Source organism: Apteryx mantelli, chromosome 3, assembly GCF_036417845.1.
Source record: "Apteryx mantelli isolate bAptMan1 chromosome 3, bAptMan1.hap1, whole genome shotgun sequence".
NCBI lineage: Eukaryota > Metazoa > Chordata > Aves > Apterygiformes > Apterygidae > Apteryx > Apteryx mantelli.
In genome coordinates, this window is record NC_089980.1 from 6,454,829 (window position 1) to 6,479,849 (window position 25,021).

Sequence of the window (25,021 nt, forward strand, 5' to 3'; positions counted from 1 at the left end):
AGACAAAAGACGGTTTTGATAAAGAGAATAAATAGTTATTACTATGAGAGAAGAGAAAGTGAGTCTGCTTCGGGACTTGAAGCAGATCAGCGTAAAAGGCTGTATTTGTTCAGAAGAACACAACAGCATTATGCAACAGTTCCTGACAAGAAGTGAACGGTAATATTTTCAGCCAAAACAACTGGAGAAATGCATGTGAAGCAAAATGCATCAGCTATGTTAGCAGAGAGCCTTGGAAAAATGTCACTGCTCTTGGTCTTTGGGACTTTAAATAACAAGTCGAAAGAATCTTAGCTTAATCTTTCAGACTTTACTCTAACAGGATTTATGACTGACTCAAAGGAAAGATGATGTTTTCTTCCATCACTTCCTAGAGCACCTGTGTTCTCTGCAGAGGTTATACATGCAAGCAATAACCCAGACTGACCACGCTTAGCTTACAAATGCCAAGAACAGCCTCGCTTGCTAAAGTACAGCAGCATGCGAAGGCCCAAGTGAGCAGATGATCTGCTCTCAGATTCCACCTGCTAGTTAGATAGGGACAAACTGCATTTTGAAGACACTATACAGAACACACGTAAATAAAGAAAAAACAATACTTCAATGAAAACCTAGGCACATATACATTTCTAACATGCTTGTCACTTAAATGCGGCAAAACTAAAGCTCTAAAGAACACTTCCTATTAGGAATTAAATTCTCCTTTTCTACACTGAGTCTTTGCTTTAGTTAGCTAAGACACTGCTGAACCTTCTGCCATTCTGAAACTGCATGAGAGCCTACGTTTAAGTGTGGATTACGCAATAACCTCTGCACAAAGCAAAACTGTAGGATCGCCTGATCCCTATAGGGTCAGAACCCAAACCACTAAGAACCTGAAAGAGCAAGTAGTCACTTACGTCCAGCATTTAGGTGCTAGCGAGACTGTCAAAGTCTTTACTATATGTGGCCTAACTCTGCGGATTCCCAAAGTCCTGTAGACACTGGCGTTTCCACCAGCAGGCACATAAAACACCCCTCACCCTGCTCCTGCAAAGCCTGATGCAGCTGAGCTATTCACCAGCTGAGCTGCTCTTTACTCTGGCAAGACTCTCAAATACGCACTGCTCGTCTCCAGCATCTAATGGACACTGACAGTTCATTCCATCTAGTCAAGATTACCAAGATGAGATTCTCAGCAGGAACCGGCTGTATATGTTCACATAACGCTGCATTTAAGATACCCACCTAGGAAACAGCACAACTATTTTCAAATCTCCACAGCACCCGACTCAAACCCAAGTCTCTCCTGTACCAACAGAAATCCCTCATCTCTGTGTCATTAGGCATTTTCTCTCCAGGGGAGAGTTAACATCCATACCACAGCTGACCTATTACCTTTAAGAGGTGATGCCCCCGATGTACTTCTCCCCTCGGCCTCCTGTTGGCTTCTCCGCTCAGTTTCCTAGCCTTTACTAATCCCACTCCTAAACGCTTTATTCTCACCATAAGTTAAAGGGGAAGCCTAGGTACAGAGGCTGGCGCTGAAGACTCCCTTAGGCACTGGAACGGGGCATCCCTTAGGTGATCTAGCCCTGAAAAAAATACAGCGACTTCTCTCTCCCCGCCTGGGCTTTCAAGCAAAGGCCTGTCAAGAGATGAGCCCAGACACCGCAGTGGGTAACAAAGCACCGCACACAGAGAGAGGGACGACAGGCTCATCATTTAAGTCAAGCCCCATGAGAGCTTTAAAGAATAACACCAGGAATTTCATATGGAACCGGATTACAGTGAGCTACCAACATCTTTTGCAGCATAAACTGCTGTTAGACTAGCTTCTTAAACATCTCTCGGGGAAAAGGGAAGTATTATTGTTGTGAAAAGCACAATTCTTTAAATCTCTCTTATCTTATTTTTGAGGGTTTCTTAAATGATATTTATCAATCATATAAGAGTCCAGGGGGTACCAAAAAGTGATCAAGTGAATAATCCACTAAAAATTTTGCATGTTGGTTCCACAGTTTTAAAGGTCATCACCAATGCATCACCAAATCACCAGCACAAGACTAGAGCATCTATTTCATGCACGAAGCAGCAATTCATCCTGGTAAATTTAGCTGTGGCTTTTATTAAACTCACTGCAGTCTCTGGCCAGGCAGTAGAACCTGAACAGGCTTTCACATTATATTCCTCCGAGATTCAAATAAATCGAAAACTCTCTCATTTTCACGTACCTACTGGGTTTTTAGAAAATTACTTAACCATTTCAACTCCTGAACTAGTCAGCACCTTCCTCCTCTTCTCTCACCTTCTCACACACCAACTGAGATAGTGTCACTTCCTAAAGTTTAACCAAAATTTTAAGCAATTATCTTTTATTTCATCCCTCAGATTACATCAGAAGAACAGCAACAGCCTGTGTGTGCATGTCACGTCAAATTTAGTCTAGGAAAAGGAAGGCAAACAGCATGAATTCACATTTCCTAAACAAATTTGAGGTACAACTTGCAGAGTCTGGGTGCCTGCTACAGATCAGGAAGAAGTAGATGAGGCCTTCTTCAGACAACTGGAGGAAGCCCCATGTTTGCAGGCCCTGGTACACATGGGGCACTTGAACCACCCTGATACCTGATGAAAGGGCATCATGAACTGGTGGGAGTGGTTGATACTCCGAAGGGTTGGGCTGCCACTTAGAGGGATCACAACAGGCTGGAGAAATGTGCAGAGAGGAACCTCATGAAGTTCAACAAAGGGAAATGCCAAGTCCTGTATTTGGGCAGCAACAATCCCATGTATCAAAACAGGCTGGGGGCCAACAGACTGGAAAGCAGCTCTGCAGAGAAGGACCTGAGCGTCCTGGTTGGCGGACAACAAGTTGACCACGGCCCAGCAATGTGCCCTCACAGCAAAGGCGGCCAACAGCCTCCTGGGCTGCACTAGGAAGATCATTGCCAGCAGGTCCAGGGAGGTGATCCTTCCCCTCTACTCAGCACTGGTGAGACCACACCTGGAGTGCTGGATCTAGGTCTGGGTGCCCTGCTACAAGAGAGACATGGACATACTGGAGTGAGTCCAGCAAAGATGATTAAGCGACTGGAGCATCTCTCCTATGAGGAGGGGCTGAGAGAACTGGGACTGTTCAGCCTGGAGAAGAGAAGGCTCGGGGTGGGGGGAAGGGCAACAAGTGTATTAATGTGTACAAATACCTGATGGGAGGCAGTAAAAACGACAGGGCCAGACTCTCAGTGGAGCCCAGTGACAGGATAAGAGGCAATGGGCACAAACTGAAACACAGGAAACTCCACTCAAGCATAACAAAAAAGAAGTTACTGGGAGGGCAGTTGGTGGAAGAGCTTGCTCAGAAAGGTTGTGGAGTCTCCATTCTTGGAGATGATCAAAATGCAAGTGCACATGGTCTTTGGCAGCCTGCTCTAGGTGACCCTGCTCTGAGCACGGCGGGGGGGGACTGGACAATCTCCAGAGGTCCCTTCTAACCTCAGCTATTCTGTGATTCTGTCTCAAAAGTCATACCAAACAAATCCGTTCCCAAGGAACAAACCCTAACCTAACCCTAACCTAACCTTTTCTAAGTGTCAGTGAATTAGTCTATACCAATGGAGAAGCACTGGATCTTAAACAGTGAGGCTACATCCGTTTCCTCTAGAAACGACGGCAATATTTCTATCAATTTCAATGACAACAAGATCAAAACCTCTACCATCAACTTGTCATTCAGATTTTTCCCCTGTGCCCAAAATGAAATGAAAACAACTTCAGCATTTTCCAAATTCCTCTGTCCTTTCTCCCCACGCTTTACTGACCATTCTTTTCTGGTGCGACCCCCTGTTTAATGTTTTAAAGGATGAATTGTGGCCTAGTGTGTCAAGGTTTTATTCCAACCCCACACAGCTGTTTCCTTCGCATTGATTTTTCAAACTTCTAACTATCCTGGGAAACAGAGGTTTAGGGAAAAAGTTCACTATCAAGTACCAAACATACGTCCCCATGAAAATAAAATCAAAAGGCAATTCTGTACTACCAGCTCTTAACAGTAAGATAGGTTTTTTCCTCCCCTCCTAACGTTCCACTTTTCCTCAAAAACCAAAATAGTGTTGAATAGTCTGGAAGCAGCACTTTGGAACCACCCATGTCACCTTCTAACCTCCATCACTCCAATTGTCCAGGGGTTAATTGCTGATCTTGGTAGCATTAATTCTTATTCATGCTTCAAAGAACACTGCTGTTCGGCAAGAAAACAAGCCCTACAATTCATCTAGTTCAGTATTTTCTTGATTCTACTATGGATTTCTCTCCTTCTCTGTGTGTGTGTGTTTGTGCACGCGTATATATATGTAATTACATGGGATGAGCATGTGTATGGATTTCTCTCTTTTTGTACATATGTAGCAAAAGGGAGTACTGAAAAAGCATACTATACTCTTATTATTCAAAATACATAAGGACCAGAACATCTGATGTGAAGAAAAGTTCAATGATTACAGGAAGTTCTGCTAATTTACCCTCAAACTTTCAGGCTTATCATTTCAACAACATGTCCGTTGCTCTGATGAACGCCAGGTCACAGTGCAGGGATCTCAGATACTGGTTACACTGACAATGACCAGCTAGCAAAAGATAGCCAAGGAAAATCTGTTGCTTTTGCCTATCTGACAAAATAAGAAAAACTAACCTTAACGAGAAAAGTCCCTAATAAATTTAAAAACATATTTTACAGCTATATGGAGTTTTATATGAAGCTTTGTGTCTACTGTAAATTTCTGTTTGCCTTTCCTTTTACTCTGTGCTGCTTGGTAAGTCTTGATCACTTGGCTTTCTTCATATTCCTATTCACAGGTCCACTGCTCAGAAACAGGAGTCCATGGGAGTCTTCACATTGACTTTAATCTCATCTAAAGTAATGACAGAAGTAACTGTAGCCCAGCAGAACGTAATCCAAGGGCAGTAAAATCCTGTCTCTCTCTCTCTCCAAAGCATCAACAACAACACCACCTTTCCCAATCTAATTCCATTTGCCTGAAAAACAGTGAAATATTTAATGCAATTCCTTTACTTGGGAGGAAAAAGCTCCAAACACCATGGCCAAAATTACACCCACAGTAATTGTGACTTTTAAGACATCAGTGACTAACATCTGCACATCACTCAGGGAGCAGAGCTGTCTTCTTTTATCAGTCTACCATTATCTCTTTAGCAAGCCAACACTGCCGGCCCTTGGCTGTCACCAAAGCAAAGTCAAAAGGAAAGAAGCAACAGATTAGTCTCCAGAAACGCAATCGTATTCCGCATTAGAACAGCTTGAGTGCTCACTCATGTATAGTTTTCTCCTAGAAGCATTACATAGAGCCTGGCATACAGAAAGGCTGTCTCATAGACGCTCATAAAATTAACTTCCTGCACAGAGGAGGTGTCACTTCGTGCCATCAGTATAGCGATAGCCTGGCAACAGGTGGCAACACTCTTGCATTAATTCTACTTTACATCTCTTGTTAAATCCCAGACAGCCTGTATATTTGAACATACAGTTCATTTGTAGAGCTAGAATACAATCTATACTTTATTACATTGTATATGCTCTTGCATTTGACCTATCTTTTTGAAACATGGACATAGAATTTTCCAGACAGAAGTGCATATCATACCTGGAGTTTTGCACAAAAGGATCTATAATACATGGAAGGAAGGGGATGGGGGAGAATATAGCCCACATCTATCTCTTTTCCTGAAGGAGCACATATCACTCTGTGCTGAAATCTGAAACATAAAAACCCTCTCTGATAAACATTTTTGCTTTTCAACAAAAGCCTTGGCAGTGTGACCACAGTCCCCAGGCACTTGCACCGTTTTACTCTCCAGTCTCTCCAAGACAAAGCATCTGCTCTCTTAACTTAAACTTTTTAAAACAGAAAGGGAATTTCATGTTAATTTTGTCCAGTTCTAAAATCTGTTTCTCATCTCATTGATCTTCCATGAAAGTTTTCACTCCCACAATAATTTTGATAAAGTTAACAGGAACCAAAGGTAACATTTAGACAAACTGAAAAATTAAAGGTAATCAAGGCTACGCTCAAAAAGAGTCATAACGCTAAAGGCTATGGATTTCAAGTTACTCAAGACAGCTTTCTAATTACAGCCTTCAAAAGATTATTTAGTTAGTTCCTTGATAATCTTCAAAACAACAACAAAAAATACTCATAATGAATTACCAAAAAGCCTCAATTGGTCTTCTGAATTGTAGGAAATTGTTTTCAGACCTTAACTAAAAGACAGAAATTTACTTAGTAGTGCATTACTAAGGCAAAGCTTGGAACAAGAAGTAGTCATTATTTTTAAAGAGTTTATTGTTGATGCTGTATTTTCTTTATGAAAATATGCTAATGTGAGAGGATATTTCTACAATAAATAAAAAATGCACACAAACTCATTCTTCATAGGCATTTTCTTTCTTCTCATTGGCATACTGTCAATGAGATTTGTGATCCATTCTGGTGTTGTATCACAACACTCTTCACTACAGGGAGCTAACACTAAGACAGCCTTTCTTATCCAGCCACCTCCCTTTACTCATTTTCATTTCCTCAGATTATGTAGTCCAGTACTTTTTCATGCTAAGTAAGAACCAAAAGACATTATTTTGGAAAGGTTTATTAAAATCTGCTCAGTCATTATGGTGATTCCAGTCTATTGGGGGAAACCATTTAACATTTAAGATTTTTTTTTTCTTCAGATTCTTCAAATTCTACCCTGTTCATTTAAGTACTGCCTGGTTTGCAGGATTCGTTTCATGTACGAATTATGAATTCGACAATGCTTCGAGCGAGGCATGGGAAAGGAAACTTACCCACATTAAAAACAGAAGAAACGGGGAGAAATCATTAGTCAAACTTCTGCCAAGGATCATTTCCCCTCCTGCTTCCTCCTTGCTCCACAAGTGCTGCAAAGGTAATGAAACATTGACTTACACCAGCAACAAACTGCTGCCTGCAGTGTACTGCCTCGAACCCTTTGGCTTGAAAATGGAGACAAGAGACCCCTCACTACCTGCTTCTCTCCCTCCATGAGGCAGCAAACAGGCAATTTCATTTCAGCCCTTCCTGCACGTGTGGATTCAAAGCCTAGATAATGTGAATAAGACTCTAAAAGGACAATTCTTTCTTCTTCCTGCTCCATAGTCCCTTTAGCTGAAGGACAGACCAAGCAAGAATCCATCCTTTATGAGTATATTCACATTGTCCATCTTTGACTAACTTAGGTGCCTAAATTAGGTGCTTACACTTCCCAAAGTTACTAAAGTCTTCAGAAAATACCTCATACCATCCCCTGGATACTCTGAATACCTTGTATAATGTGTAATATACTTCTGAGAACCTTCATCTGCCGCTGATTTTCTATGCTTTTCTGGCTCTGAACAAATCCTTTGCTACCATTTTCATCCATGAGTTTACTTTCCAGCACCTGAAATACAGACTCCAAAATCCAAACACTAGGAAACAACCTCACGGCAACGTCCCTTGATAACGCTACCCAGTGCTACACAGTTCATCCACTTCAGAAAGCTGCATTTCTTCCTTTCTCTCTCTCCAAACATCTTACAGGACTGAAGTTTATGAGAAATTACAGATCCAGCTATTCCCCACCCCCAGCTCTGTTTCTGGGTACGATTATCCAGAGAGCTGCAAGTCCACCTATATGAAATGATGGCGGAAAAAAGACAGGTAGGAAGAGCTTAGTGCTTTTGTTCCAACTAGTACTCATTGTCCTGTTTCTAAAAAAAAAAAAAAAAACAACCTCTTTCTCTTAGCAATAACAACCTTTCCTTTTTTTCAACTTGTGATGAGTTCAGCAGTTTTTCACTGCTAGTGAAAAGTGCTAGTAGAGCTGGTTACAGTCCTGCAGAAATAGAAGAGCACTGGGGGACCAACAGGAGGAGGAAGCCACACTGAGATACTGTTAAATATTGTGTCCCCTTTATAACTGGAGTTCATGTTTGAGTTTGCTATTTATCACTACAAGAGAGAAGAAGAAAAAAGAAAAAAAGAAAAAGAAAAAAGAAAAAAATGCCTAGCCTAAACTGATAACTCTAAAGACCAGAATCTGAGCAAGTAACACACAAACAACTTCCCTGAGGCCCATAGAAAAACTTGGACAACTGGCTAGTGGAAAACATATCAGGATTCTGCTGGAAGATATTAGAAGTTTAAAATGATATGTAGATGGTAGTTTAACATGCTAGTTCAGTGGCGCCTTACATCTATGCAATGTATAACTCTATGATTATCAAGTGACACACAACACAACCTTAGTAACTGAAATTAATTTGTTAGTTTTAATTTAATTAATTTGATAGGTCTACCCATCTGTCATACCTATTATCATGGCATTTGAGCAGTTGACTGAACACTTTTTACTGAATTTGAATGAAGTGGTTCCCTAAATTCATAACTGCTACCATGTAAGGAAACACAATGTGAATCATCATATTCTTCCCTCATTCAGATAATCTACACGATTTTTTTCCCCCTGAGTGCTAAAGCATAGGCACATTTAGGAAACGCTGTGGAGTTCTTCATACCACCAAATGATGACTCCATATTAGCCAGACAGCACCCATTAAAACAGCTGCTAGACATGGAATAATAAGATGAACCAGGAGGAACTCCTACATCCCTGCCTCCCTCTGAAAAATACCTCATCTGCTATCAAAAATAAATCCAGGTAAAGGAAACATTTTAGAAGAACCTGTTATCTTTTGTAGTCACTGCCAGATTTGCAGTAACAAACCTCAGTATTGGCTAGGGGGAAAGTCCCTCTTCATGGGAACAGGGATAGTGATGTTGAAACCAGAAGAATCATGTCAGATCTCATTAGATAAACTTGGGGTCACATCCAGATGTACTACACAAACGTAAAAGTCATATACACTAAACTTCTTCCAATACACAAAAGAAATTAAGCGTATTTACTACTACACTGCACACAATATATAAGAGATGATGAAATAAAACTGAAACAGAAAACATGAACTAAGTGCTGCATGAAAGGCAGCAATCATAGGATGATGGGTTTTACGAGGACAGACAGGACTCTCACAGCTGGGTTTGTGCTGCAGACCAGAACTTGTAAACCAGGTCTGGAAAACGTTTTCTATGACTTTGATCTACGTTAGGTTTGTTTTGCAGTGTCCAAAGCACACTTTCCAAACCCAAAGTTAAGTAAAGTTTACTTATCAACACGGTCTGAACTTTAGGTCTGCAACAAATTCCCTGCACCATGTGATTTCTTGTAGTGCCAACTTAAATGAAAAAAACTTTGCACAGCTTTGCCCATTAAAACAAGACCAAGCCCTCATATCAGCAAATACTGCATTTGTACAAGATATTTCTTGGCTGAATCTTCTGTCAAACCCAACAGCATTAGGGTAATGCATTTTGCACTTTGAGGAGAGATGGCTGACACACTAATTTGAAGAATTTATTGTTGCAGCAACAAATTACAAAAAGAGAAGAAACGCACCTAGCAAAACTGAAAACCCAAATAATTCCTCGCTTCCATTCTACCTGTCGATAGTCTAAACTATGCATATAGAATGTAGCAAGAGACTATCCCTGCCCAATACAGGTACTAGCACTGTAAAGCTTTTATCTTGTGTTAGACTTTTAGTTGCTCTTCTAGCATAATTTCTCCACTCTCAATCACAAGACAAGACTTACAGCAGACACCTCAAGCGCTTGAGACGTCAAACGCCACATAGAGTCAAGATGCTACAAAAGTGTCCTGACTGCCCACTGTGAGCCAGTCAGAATCAGTACTGCCATGAGGCTAGCCACATTAGGACTGGCAGATGCTGTAAAACATCTCCTATTTTTTTGTCTGATAATGGAAAGGGGGGAGGGATATCAATCTGATATCTGCAGCTCACAAAAACCATGCATATTCAATAACAAGGAAACCTTCAGCTATCAATCCTTTTGAAAGTAGAGGGTAGAAGAGTAGAACTTCTTGAAACAGAAGTGTAGATTTCCTTCACATCAGAACATTGTGGGCAAAAAGGGATTGCTATCGCTTCCCCTGGAATAAATTTCTAAGGCCCAGCTTGTTTGCATGGTGCCATGCAAAAACTACTGCTCCTGGAAGGCTGTGAACATGGTGGGAATCTGCAAGTGTATAAAGCCTGTCACCTGCATAAACAAATGCAGTATCAAACCCTAAACAGTCTCATTAGCTTAGCAAGAACAGTATCTCCAGTGTGACAACACCATGAGTCATTTTGTTTTCAGAAGTAAGACTACAGCACACATCTGTGCACACGTGCATTTCTATAGTACAGTATACAAGTGTCTAGAACAGGCAAGCATTTCTTCTAAGTAGCATCAACAGGAGTTTCACATGTTGGTTTAATACTATTCGTGCATATTCCTAAAAGACATGCTAAAATTCTTTATTGAACCTTAATGCACAGGCTTAAGGCTTCAGATGTTAAAGGAAGCACTTTCTGGGAGCTTGTCTTTCAAAACCCGCCCAATTCAATCCTTACGTGCACTCAAGCTGCAGGCTCCTCTGTAACATAGCTCCTGGGAAGGCACAGGGCAGCACAAGGCCCTGTCATCAGGTTTTTTTACTAGTTGTATGCCCTAGAGCATTTCCTAGATCAACAGGTAATACAGGTAATGCTTATCACATGCCCATACCTTGATACCTTACATTACTTCAAGACCACCACATTAATCAGCATCCTTGCTTTTCCACTGCTGTGGAAGAGGAGTAGTTTTAGATCTACACCACTCCTTGAGAAAAATATTTTTGCCCACTTCTAAAGAGCAAGTTTGTTTAACAAACTTTTGCTAATTCTCTCTCATGTTCAATAATGGTTTAGCAATGTGCAAAAGTACTCTGGTTATTCTGTTCCTCTAGAAGAACTAATACAAACTGTGTCAGCTATGCCAGGGTCTTCAGCCTCAAAAACATTTTCAGTTTTCCTTCACAGTATATCATGTGTTATTCTGCATTCTTTGGTAAATGAGATTTCTTGCACATTCCAGAACAAACAGTAGTGAATGTATTTGCTGACCTTTTAAGGCTGTCAAATACCAAAACTCCTTGCTGTGTTCACTGCAAAATAAATAACTAATATTAAGTATGTATGTGTGTATATATACACACATACTCTGATATGTTCAAAAAGATAACTAGAATTATGCAGGATGCAATGTAGAAGTGTCTGAAAGACTGATTAAATTAATTTTTGCATGGTTTTCAATCGCAATCCAATTGCAAAGGAGAATTGAAAAGCCCAAACTGATACTGAAGGCAAATAAGTAATTAGAATGAGCCATTAATCGCTTATCATAGAAACTTTTAGTGGCTGCCTGATGAACTGAAACTGCACAGCAGAAGGCTTGAAAGGAGGGAGAAAGAGTAAAGAAAAGAGGAGCCACCACCCCAAATAAACTCCCTTTACAGCCATCTGGAGAGACTGTCTCTGAAGGAGGCAAAGTGGGGTAGGCACTGCTTACAAGTCTTCCTAAGAGTGGTCGACTATGTCTCTGCATATAACGTCCTGCTCCTAGGGCAGGAGAAAAAAGACCATACAATTTGCCTTTCTCAGCTCTTTATGACTAACACATCCAGTATCTTTTCCCTGAATACTAGAAAACTACTCCTTAGCAACTTTATGGAAGAATGAAGAAAGAAGGGACATCCAAAAAAAAAGTCCTCCCCACCTCCACCAGCTTTTGGAGGAAGCTTCATCATCAATATCCCTTCTTCTCAAGGCAAGTCAGATGAAGTCTTATTGCCTCAGGTGATCTCCTTTACTGCTAAAAATTGACAGTAGCCTGGATATGACCCAACAGTGAGGTTTCTGCAGTTGCAGTCTGACACTTTCTTCTGGATCCCATGAAAATCTTGTAAGAGAAACACTCATGCCAGTTACTGTAATGCACGCTTAGGAGAGGTTCTCCTTCGCTTGCATCCTCTTCCTAGAGCTATTCAACACAGCCAGTCCACGTGTTTCACTACTGCTGACTTCAAAAGCATTTTGGTTCTCAGACCAGACCGACTTTAAACATCCCTAGTGGTCAAGAAATCAATCGTATGAGTGATTTCATCTGCATCTGGGTTTGGTAGACCTCTTCATTTGGACACAACTTGCTCCTCAAGCCGGGATGCCAAGCATGCACCAAGACGGGGAATTTACTAGTCACCAAAGGATCTACAATATTCTGACATTAACCCGCATATTGCTTGTCCTTTGCTGACACCGACTCCACTGTCGCATCAGCGCACATCTGTTTCTCCATGTCTGGCCATTCTCTTCCTATCGCCCTGCATTTCGAACCATCTCCCTGACACTTTCAGCTCAGGGGCATGCTGATAACTCAAGCTTCAAATGGCTCAGGCAGAAGAAACACCAGCACTTGGAAAATGTGTTCAGTAGGCTGAACACAAAACATGAGAAGTAACCCATTACCATGTGAGTATTTTTTACTGACCGTCAGTGATATGATATCCCATGAGTTCAGCTCAAAAATAAAATGGCTGGGATTGCACTTTGATATTTTGACCCTTCCAAAATATCTGAGAAGTGTTTTGATAAGATAATTTGTTTATGCAGTTATCACTGCATTATATTTCTTCGCAGGCTCTTTAAAGTTTAACTGCTTACTGTTCATTTTTCCTCCTTCAGGGGTTCACAGTTTAATTTCCCGACCTATAAGCAGTAAAAGTTTAAAATGACTACAAGTACAGCATAGGATTACTGCATTTTTAAGTTGGTTAGCTACATTAGGAATGTTTTTACGGGCAAAATTACATGGCTCTGCAGAACATTTTACAAGCCAAGATATTTAGACATGTGCTACATCAGAAGTAGCACCATATGTTCTCATGCTTCAGCATGAAGGGCAAAATGCCTATAAAATAAAAAGCAATGAAGTTTTTATAAAAGAAGCTGTTAGAAAAGTGGTGTGATGCAAAAGAATAAGCAGCAGCCTTAAACTCAGAAGACCTAGATTTAAGGTCTAATTTGTGCTGCAGACCAGAACTTGTAAACTAGTTCTGGAAAACATTTTCTATGACTCTGATCTACACTAGGTTTGTTTTGCAGTCTCCAAAGCACAGTTTCCAAACCCAAAGTTAAGTAAAGTTTACTTATCAACACGGTCTGAACTTTAGGTCTGCAACAAATTCCCTGCACCATGTGATTTCTTGCAGTGCCAACTTGAATGAAAAAACTTTGCACAGCTTTGCCCTTTAAAACAAGACCAAGCCTTGTTGACTAATCCTGTTTGGTTATTTGTTTTGCTCAGTGTTCTTCAAGTGCAACATGAAGATCACAATACTTGTTTCCTTGGGAAATTGTTTTGAAGCCTACTGATAAAAAGTTCTAAATAATAATCAGGCACTACTAACAAGCATAATATTTAAGTCAGGTTAACAGTTCATCCATAGTTCTTCATAAGCATTAGGGCCTCCATTTTGCAAATACATTTTTTGACTTGTACTACTTCTGAGCTGTAGAGAAAAAAGGACCTTCTGATCGCTTCTCATTGCGACCAGGAGAACAAAGGAAGACAGCAGTGTCTTGCACTCCTTCAGGTCCTCCAGCTGCTACCACAGTCCCCATCTCTGAAATTGCAGACTTCTTTGGGCCTTTGAGAAGCCGATAGGATCACTGAAAAGCAGAAGCAAGCTTGGCCAGCAAGAACCAGAGCAAGATTTTCACATCCAGAAGTGTAACAGATTGGGCCCAAAGAGAACAGACATACTGCAAATGCCATTTTCCAGCAGATGCACTAAGCTGATTAGTCTGATGACCAATATATTAGAGATGTGCAGCCTCTCCTTTTGCCAGATGTTCACGAATTCAGCAAGATTTCAAAATAGCACAGACAAAAAAGGTTACCACATAACATTCATTTTGGTGGCTTTCAGATCTGATATATATTTGGGTTTGGTTGTTTAGGGTTAGGGTCTGAGGGTTTCTTTACTTTTCTGCACAATACACCTCCAGATTCCTCATTAGGTTTCTAGAGCAATAAAGGAACTGACCCTCAGACAGCCTTTCCCAGTTTGTTTTACCAGACAGACTGGGACACAAGTTCAGTAAGTTCAGTACTTAGCACTGTATAAACAGTCACACTACCCGGCTGAGGAAGCCAGTTGGTTGATTTATTCATCATCTAGCTAGCATGACTAAACACCTGAGCTCAAGAGATACACCTGAGCACCTGAATACTACACTGATGAGCAGAAACACACAGAAGATAACACTGAGCCTCAGTGTTTTGAATCAAGATGTTCCTGGTCCCCTCGGAAACAACATTAACTAATGTTTGCACTCTCTGGATTTATTCTCCCTATTTTTCCACATTTTGGGCAGTGGAAATTCTACCACTTTCATCTTCTATTACAGACCCCTTCTGACCAGTTTCAAGATCCTATGACTTCCTTGCATCATGATGTATTTCTGGGTAGCACTTCAAAAACAAATCAAGAAAAATTTAGCCAAGTTTGGGGCTTATTAAAAGTTCCTACTTAAAAATGTTAAGTTTGAGAGAAAACGTCCCCTGACTGCATTTCCTCAGTCAGCACCTTCTTTTCCTATAACCAAGGCGATGAATACCCAAAATCTCACAACAGGAGGAGAATGGACATGTAGGACTGAGAACTCTCATCAACTTACTGAAAGATACATCTGCTAAGTGCACCTTCATCAAACACAAAAACAGACCCAACCAAGACCTGCTACATTAAAAGCATAGAACCTTTCACATTGATAAATTCAACAAATATCTTGCTCTCAAAGAGTAATTATTTCATATTCAAACATCCTTATTAATCCTTCAAATGTACCTCCATTTTCCAAACAGATATCAGAATCATCTCTGTCAACTGAGTGGGTTAGTCAAATAAATATATATATTAAAATAAAAACAGCATCAGGCAATAGAGCTGGAATAGAACGTGGTGCCCAGGAAACTGGCTCCTAGCTTCAGCACCCACAGCACACATTTTCAGGTGGCAGCTGATATGCATTGACTTATCTGTTCCATGCACCACACTTTGCTTGATTTGGGTGGTTGTAGAGTTATCATGAAAGAGGGTAAAGCAAGTCCCTTTCTAGGCTTCCACAAGTATCTTTTCAGTACTCCACGGGTCTGTAACTGCATATAATTGCAATAGTGTGATCAACACAAGGAGTTAGCACTATCCAATTCATTCTTGACAAAAGAAGGACGACGGAATGACTTGAGGTGATAAAACTCAGATCCAAGCTTCCAAAATAGTCTGAGCAGTCATTTTGCATGCTGTCAGGCAACCCAGCAATTCATTTTTATCAGCCTAAGGACAACTCTTCAGCACATTATAAAAGATATCTTTCCATTTTACTACTTTTATATGGAAGGCAAAATGTCAGTACAGACACCTAAAGACTGAAAGCAGAGTTTGGCTTAATATGCTCAAGATGCTTTTTGTCCTCCTAACTCTCCAAATCATTCACCTGTGCTGTGGCAGCAAGCAGTCAACATGTAGCATTCAGTATTATTGATTGGAGTGTAGAGTTCAGGTGTCAAGTTTCAACAACAAGGAATAAATCAAAAAATTCTTAGTGCCTGTACCTGTAGGAGACTGATTCTGGGATCTTCTGCCTTAATTTAAGACTGCAGAGCCTTTGCTCTTGGAGGTTGGAGATCTGGTTAGGAAAAAAGAGTTGTTGGAATGCTTTGCTTTCATGTTATCTCTATGGACTGCATAATCTTTACTGCAGTATCTTTAATGATGCTGCAAAAATCTAAAATTCAAAGTCTAACTTCAGGTTACAAAAATCTTAAAATAGATACAAGCAAGCAAGACAAACTACAATAACAGGCAAGCGATGTCTGTAAGAGTGCTGCAAGAGCAAGGATATCTTGCTCTTGTCTGGGCACCCAGCTTGAGGGCAAGTCAGGTGCCCAAGGAGTGAAATGATCAAATACTTTAAAGGACTAAGCCAATCTGCATGTTTAACCTTTAAGCATTCAGCTGAATGCATTTGGTGTATTGTTTTATTAGCTGCCTTCAATGAAGCATTCTTTTTCCTCTTTCAGAAACAGAGTATTTTTTAGAGACCCATCTTCAGGCCATCAGTAACATTCTCAGACCACAAAAAAAACCATAGGATGGATATTTAGCATTAAGATTCACCCACTGTAAAACTAAAACGGACTCACAAACCAACAGGGGATGTGGGTCACCAATCAATGCTTTTCCCCAGGTTTATCTGAGCTTAGCATGAATATGAGCAACATCATGATGAATAAACCCTGTAACCTTTGGTAAAAGTATATATATTTTTTGAATCCAAGTTGCAAATATATATTCCAAAGCCTACAGCAAGTGCTCATCAAGCCAAATTTTTAAAATCCACAGGAATTTAAACAGAGCACTTAAAAGAAACAATCAGTTTTGAGGCCAAACATTTGAAAGAGATCTCACTATTTATCAAACAGAAGTTTGATATTGCAGGTTCTGTCTCATTAGAACCTTAAATTTAAACAATATCATAAAAGCTTCGGAATATTTAGGTAACTTTGATGAAGTACCAAAATAGAGAACTTCAAAAGATATTCAATACTGTCGTTTATCACAGGGCTCACTGATCAGAGCTGAAAGATAATGCATCTCTTATTCCTGACAGTGTTTGAACAGTGCTGCGTTCGATTAGTCTAAACCACTTAAAATGATGATATGGATTTTTACAAGTCAGCATTACAAATACTGTCATCTTTCTCCCCATGCTCTGTCACCTGACACAGTACGTGTCATCATCTAGTGCAAAGTTCACACAAATCATGCACAGGAAAAATACAGGGTCAAAGATTTGCTTGCTGAAGTACACAGGTGCAAAAACCTGCTAGATCCCTCCCCTCCCCTAACAATGTATAGGGAGGGACCAGTGCAAAGAAACCAGAAGTTTTAGAGCAAAACTGACACATGTTGAACTAAGCTTATTTATTATTCACAATCAGGCTTCACAGATCTGTTTATCCTTCAAGATAGCCAGCTCAATATGGCACCTTTCCCATTTGCAATTAATACATCTGCAACTTTTTTCATGGTGTGGACCACATGCTCACGGACAGATCTCAAACTATGATCCTGTTTCTTTTCTATGGATTTCACAAGATTAAAAGCATTACAAATTTCACAAAGATACTAAGTGTGCATAGACTAGTATCATTAGGGCTTTTTTAATGACTGATGTATTTTTTTCCCCTCCCATGTTATAACTGTAGAATTAATTTCCTCTGAAACAAGTTACTGTTATTAATGGTATATCTCACTGTCTTGCAGTCCCACTGTCCAAGGCTCCTTCTTCCAGGCTAATCCCTCCATTTCCTTATTTCATTTGGTACCTTTGAGTTGTAAGACTGTCTGAAAATTTGATCACAAGTGATCAGATTTCAAAAGAAGGACCTGAGACACAACAAGCTGGGGGGGGGGGGGGAAGGTAAGAGAGAAAGGTAGGTTTTTCTTGCTTGTTTATTTAGACGTGCTTTTAGGTTTCTTGACTGTAAATGCCCCACACATTATAGAAGATTCTTAATTCATGTATATAAGCACCACTAAAACCCTTCACAGTACTTCAGGTTTGCCATGAAGGTAAAGACCATACTATTAAGCCCTTGAGGCATATTACAAACCACTGCTGGAGAACAAGGACATGGAAAAAAAGAAAAATGCATCCACATACAGAGGACTACAAAAGAACCACCTACAACAATTACAGCTTGCTATACTGGATCAGGCAACTGACCCAATCAGTCTTTCATTCCTTTTCCTATAGTGACCAGTACCAGCTGCTTTAGATGGAGGCACACAAAACCTCTTGCCATAAACAGAAATGGAATAACACGGCAGAGTGAAATTCATTCTTAGTTTCCATTAGGTAGATGGCAATTTATGCCTTAGACCAAAAGGATCACATCTCTCTCCCAAAGTGTCATGCATTCCCATGTTTTTACATTTCTTTGAATGCTACTGAATGAAAGATAATATGTATGATCCTTTTTAGGACCTCGACAGCTGTTGGGCTCAGTGTCATTTCACAGCAAGGAGCATCTGGCTAAAGGCGCTAATGGGGCTTAAGAGCTCAGTTACAATTGAGCATCCTATTAAAATACATTTCCAAATTCCACGGTCAAGTGTTCTAGCCCTTTTTCTTTACTAAGGCTTAATACTCCAGGTTTCTTCAGACAGACAAGTGGATACAGTGGACTCTTCTGCAGCTTCAAGTATGAGGTTGTAGTAAAACCTGTAGTAGTAAAACAAGCACTGCATGATTCAGGTTTAACCTTTTTGCAAGAACAGATGTGGTATATTAAAGACTGACTTCTTCCTGCGTGAAGCAGCAAAATTCAGAGCTCAGTGTTTCCATCCTAGCTACTTTGCTCAATGGAACCCACCCTTTAACTGTTCAAGAAGCACACACACACACAAGATTTATATCAAGATCGTTACTTGAACATAATTCTAAGTGTTCTCTCAGTTACTATAGATCTGTGTATTTGACAATAAGACCTAAGATAAGCTGTGCTTCAGTTCACTACTTGAGACATGACTTGCTAGCTCAGAAACCAATCAGTTCTCATTGCTAGAGTCATTCTAAGTACACAAAGCTTTATTACACCTCCTTAAATACCCTCTAATTTGGAATGCTTCACTGTCCTATAGCACCTGTCAACATCTAAAGAATGGACTTGGTGTGTGAACGGTAAGCACAATATTTTCAGCACCGCTCTACACTGACTGCTTTGTTCCTCACTGGGTATTATTAACCCGTTCAACTCCCTGCACAATCTGCAGCCCCCCATTATTACTTTTCTAATAAAATAAAAAAACTCACAAGAAAAAGAAAGGCTCCATTAATAGGTAGAGCTGGAAAGACAGGACACCCTTTGATTAACATGCACAGTACATCCTGCAAGGCTGAAGGGCTTAAACAAGCAGCACTTACCAAGAATTAGAATAATATTTCAACTCTGCATTAAAACTGCCAGAGTTCAGAGAATTTGACAATTTAATCACTGTTATAGTTCTAAAAACATTTTACTATAATAATACCATAACATAGTAACTCAGAAAGCTGTTTGAAGGGCTACGTTGCACCATGGCCCCTCCTGAAGTTAAAGGTGCTCTCCCCAAGCAACGACTCCAACTAGGCTTTAACGTAAGGACTTTTCATCCTGGTACAAAAGTAGTCTGCCTATATATTTCAGGCAGACAACACTAACTGCCCCTCCAAGCTCCCGATGACTCAGAAATCATCAGGAAGGCAAAGAGAAGGCAAATATCTTACAACTTGACCCAGTTATCATGAAAATAAATGAGCTTTATGTTGGCTTCAGTACATGATGAAACAGCCTCCTACTCACTACTTGAAAAATCTATTGTTTTCAAAACATACATTTAAATAAACCAAAAAACCCCGCAACGCATCAGATGCGTCCCATGTAGAACACCAGTAAAGTCAGGGGAGCCACACAAACGCTGGCTTGCAGAGTTGGTCAGGACTCTGACAACACCGGCACAGTGATGCACTACGTCAGCCTTCCGCCTCTGGAGGTCTGCGTTCAAATGCCAGTGAAGTTCTAATGGACGCTCAAAACAAGAGATAAGGCCATAAATCTCAAATTAACCAGCCAGCTGGCATAGCCGCTAATCTCCATTTCGTATTGGTTAAATGCTTGGAAGATAAGGGCACTCCTCAGGTCTGAAGCGAGGGTTACTGACGGGACTGCGTCAATGCTTCTGTGCAACTGCAATATGCCTGGCCCTGGCCACAGACACTGGGGGAAGGGAGGAACTGGTTCAGCAACATAAAAGACTAATTCACCCATAAACGAGTCACCTATAAAAGACTAATTAAAATTAAACATATTTTTAAATCTCTTCCAAATACCCCTAGTTCAGGCAAGTTATCTCCCATTCCCTCTATAGGAGCCCCATTCACACAAAAAAAATTTTTTTTTAAACTCTTCTGGCCTTCACACTGAAAGGTATTTGTGTTTAAAAGAACAGGAACACACTGAGGTGCTATTCAAAATGGATAAAATCTGCATTCCACTCTCTACCTTTTGAAAGTTATTTCCGATAGCCTTTGAAACATTACCTTTATTGGTGAGTCCCTCTTTGAGGGCCAATTAATCAGAAGGAAACTAGTCTCTAAATAATTTGTCTTCAATAAACTGCCCATCTTGTCCAGCCTTGAACCTGTCTAGCTCTGCTGTGCTTACCTTTGCACAAACTGAAAATGGTACCTCAAGAGGGCAAAAGCTCTTGCTTGTTATTCTATTCACCATCACTTCCCTCCTGCCTTATTAAGGCACACAGTCATCACAGGCTAGCTAACAGAGACTTTGCTCTTAAAGATACGTGGCATATTGGTGATGATTTAAAGATAACATATCACTTCCAGGAACCCCTTCCCTGCTCTGGCACTCACAGTGAAAGGGTCACTGCCTGCATCAAGGAAAGACTGAATTCGCATCGAGTCCTGACAGCCAAAATAAAGACATCTGTGCAGCAGAAGAAGCACTCTAAAGGGAAAAGTAAGGAAGCAGAGAAAAGAGATGAGAAGAAGGCTCTGTACAGGTAAACCCTAGGCAGGCTTATCCTCTTTTTTTTTTTTTTTTTTTTTAAGTGCATAACAAGGTTCATGTTTTCAATCAATCGGTGATTCAAAATAACCTCCACATCTGTATCTGCAGAACAGCTACCTAACCAAACATCCCCCAACCTCTAATGGAGCAATAACTATTCCTACCTAAACGCAGGATTTGGCATTCATCCTTATTACATCCATTGTATTAAGACTAGTTGTCAAGACGCTATCATTCAAATTGCTTTCAGACCTTCCCACAAAATGTGTCATCTTGACTTTTACAAAGTATACACTCCATTCCTTTAGCAAGTTGTGAAAGGAAACAGTGAAGAACGACAGACGCCTGTGAAAGCTCAATTCTGATACAGCCTTCCTGAAAGGGCAAGAAGTACAGACAGTTACTGAGAAGATGCATCTCTAGACACATTTTCCAAACTGCTGTGGACCTACCTTACGGGAGTTTAATCAAGCCATGCTTCCCTAGCTTGCTAGGGGATATCAGGTGAGACAGGGCCAAAACCCTTCCTAGTTCAAGATAGTTACATTCCCTATCCCCCGCTCTCCCCAGCGCCTGTTACTTTACAATACACAGGAGAGAGATTGTTTTGTATCATTCTTCTTAACAAGTTGACCTCAACTTATTTCCTCCTTACCACCTAGACATTTAAAAAGTTTAGTTACTTGTTCCAGTATTTTTCCAGGTATTATTATTAAATTGACAATTCCACAGTTTTCTCATTTTTTTCCCCCCTCAAGACTGGAAAATCAGCATAGTCTCTCTTCCAAAACTTCACTCATCTTCTTTCAAGATATCAAAGAAGAGATTGAGATTCTCCTTAGAGAATTTACTATGAACTTTATCAGGCCTAGTTTACTTGGAGGAAAGAAAACAAAAAACCCCCCACTAATTATTTTTCTCCTCTTTCCTTTCCTTTTTTTAAGTTTGAGGTCTTACTAGAATGGTTTTAGCCATCCGATCACCGTTCACTAAATGGACTAAGATGGAAGCAAAAAGTAAAAATCCATCAGTGAAAAATCCGGCATCACTTGTAGATGGCATTAAGTAGAAGAGTAGCCGTCATCTTCCTTGTGATAGTAAAATACTTGCAGAATGCTTTTGTCCTTTAAGCCCTTGGTTAGCTGTACTTTCCAACAGCCTTTCTCATTACATCCTCGTGTGCTTCTACAGTACACAAGTGCAGAAATAGCACCGTGCACACATTTTCATGCATGTGGTTTCTTTTAAGTACGGTCTCAAAAACACCTCAGCTCACATTCTTCTTCTACACTCAGAGGAACTGGATCTCACTCCCACTTTATGGGAACTTCGCTGTTGATTTCCTAATCACTGAGGAACTCACAACCTAAATGCACTGGTCTTTAACTGTACCGCCTACCCTTCTTCCACACCAGGCCCTTAAATGGCAGGGGGATAGGCTGCTTGGTGAGTGATATTTTTGTTTGTTTTGAAGAACACCACAGTAGGTAAGGAAATCCCACCCAGAATGCTCTCAGCTGACAACAAGCCTTCAACCCAAGACAGGTGTTATTCATGTACTGCTTGTCCTGCCTGCCCTAAAAGCAATAACAAAACCAAGGGGGTAGGTAAGGCTTCAGCTCAGCATTCAACACTTAAGCATTCAGAAGCCTTCACCAGGCACTTCAGAAATACTAGCACAGAAGCTGCAAGTGGTGAGTTCACGCAAAGTGTTACATACCATGTGTGGCTGTGGTTTAGTTGCAGTCCTGGAAGGGGGGGGACTGTTAAGCTGAATCCTTCCTATGCATTCCCACTTTAAAGTGTAGTGCAACCTCCTATCTCCCATCAAATAGCTACAGAGGGAAGCACATCTCTGCAGTCAGCACTGGCTGATTCCCACTCTGATCCTCAGCTGAACTTCTCAGGAACCAGAGTGCTGCAACATTCAGCCAGCTGTTTCAAACCAGACAAGCTTCTTTATAAACACACAGTCTTCCCATTAAGATTCACATACTCTTACTGGAAAGATGATCCAGCATATACTCAAACGTTTAAAGCAGAACTATTTTTGCCAGTGAAGTTAAAGAAATGTAAATGTAAAGTTCTCCCGTAAGCCCTCAGACATGAGTTTCTAGTCATTTCATAGCTCTCATATTATAAGCCATGTTTTAGCTTGGCAAATTACCCCACAGAAAGGACTTTGTCAATAAATACAGCATGCTCTAATCACACACATACTCATATATCAGGCCTCAGTTCTCTTGCAGTCTGTAATGCCTGAACCCGATTTATGAGTCTGATGCAAATCCTATGGAATTCAACTGAAAGACTCCCATTGACATGGAAGTTTTAGACCTCTACACTTAAAATAATAAACCCCTGAAATAAATAGTAGATTAATTCACAGCGACAAGCAGAAATTCTATCGACCCTGTAGCCTTTGTTTATACAGCAGGTTACTCTTAAGAGTAAATAACACTGTATTAGGCTCAAAATGTCAGATGTATATTGGGTGCCATCAGGAAAGCTCAATTTACACACAAAGTATTGTGCACTGCTACGAATGGCAAGCAAATTATTTTCATTTCAATTGTATGAAAAGTAACACGTAAGCAAGCCTACACAGACACGTGACATCATTCCACTATTTGAGCAGCAGGATATGAGCTATTTCCACTGAAATTAACTCAGTCACATTACTACCGATCTTTGCTCTCTGAAGTCACATTGCACTTTCCTCTTTTTACTCAAAGCAGTAGGCTCTTATTTTATTTTCCTTATAAGCAGCAACGCATTTATAGCAGCATTTTTCAAAATTTAAGCTGAGTCTCCATTTAAGCCAACAAATACTTTTGCTCAAGAGAGACAGCATTGCATTTGTTCTGTACATGAGTCCTCGCACCTCCAGCAGCGCATACAGGGTTAGTCAGCACTTTTATTTCTAGTCATTAATAACCTCAGCAGGAAGCAAAAAGCACATCTGAAAGCCTTCTGATAGTTTCCTGTCACACAAAAGTCAAAGCCCAGAATCAAACAAAAGACTTCTAAAATAGAAAATTTACAATAAACTGCTTAGAATAAAAAATACTTAGATGATTTATATTTTTTGCACCCACATATTTGTGTCAGAGTTAAAGACTGTCATGTATTATTTGAGACTGCATAAGTGTTCACTGTAAGATGTTTTTACCACTGCTATTTTCTACCTAATTGCAGCCATCTTCCTATCCCAAATAGCCCTGTGCTCATTAACCAGAACATTTTAAGAGGGATTCCAGCAAAAGATCATTAACTGCTACAACACACCTTGAATTTGGTTAGAGCCTTTACAATGAAATATGTTTTCAACTGACAAGCACCAAGCCAAACGGAGCTTTCAGACCCCACTTCTGGGACTCCACGGCTTGAGGGCGCCCGTTTCAGAAGAGACAACGGACCAAAGACAACTTCTCATGTCCCTCATGGGAGCTTAAAAGATGCACGAGGCCCAAACGAATGCATATACCAGATCCTGTAATGCGGACTATAGCTACACACTGCATTTCTGAAACCATCATAACATTATATTGCTTAAGAGTTTGACTAAAGCCTGCAGAGATTCCATCTCTGTTCCCTGTACATTTACATACAAAATTTTGGTAGAGATACCTGCACATGACTGAATACATCGCTTCCCTGTGGTCATGCAAGTGCTAACAAGACCAGAACTCAGGGTAAATAGGAGCTATTAGTTATGGATGGAAGATTTCATTTCAACAGAAACAGCTGGGCTGTCTGCAAACATGCTTTCCAAGAAAGAACAACAATTTCAGGTGGACAGTATAGCACTTCTCAGAGCAAGGTCTGATATGCAGAGGAATACCTTCTCCTCTCAGACCTGATTTGGAGTCCACATAAGGCAATGGAGGCCATGCCATCTCATCCAAAGGGAGATGGGCCAGGCCTCTACTGAGCCGGGTAAGTTCCAATTACATGGTTAAAACATATTATTTCTATAGAAGAGTCAAAAGATGTTACTCTTCACCATTTACCATTTATCAACACAAAAACTTCATTCTTGCTGGTCAAACAAATGACAGTCACAGAAGTACTGCTGTAACATTGGAAATGCCCTGCAAAATAATCAAATGGCCGCGCAATCAGCCTACTAGCTGAATATAGTCTGAATTTTAAAGTAAACTAGGTTTTCACCAACATGACTTAGAACCCATCTATGGAACATAGACTTACTACTTGATTTGGGGATAAGATTCAAAAATAGCATCCTTTTACATTGCTCATCTGAGTTTAAGGCCAGGTTTCCACACCACTTTCTTACCTATGTTTGCACAGTTTTAGCATTTCTTGCTGCAGATGCAAAATTGGCATTTTTGCTACAAGCTCAATGTACAGCTCCCAGT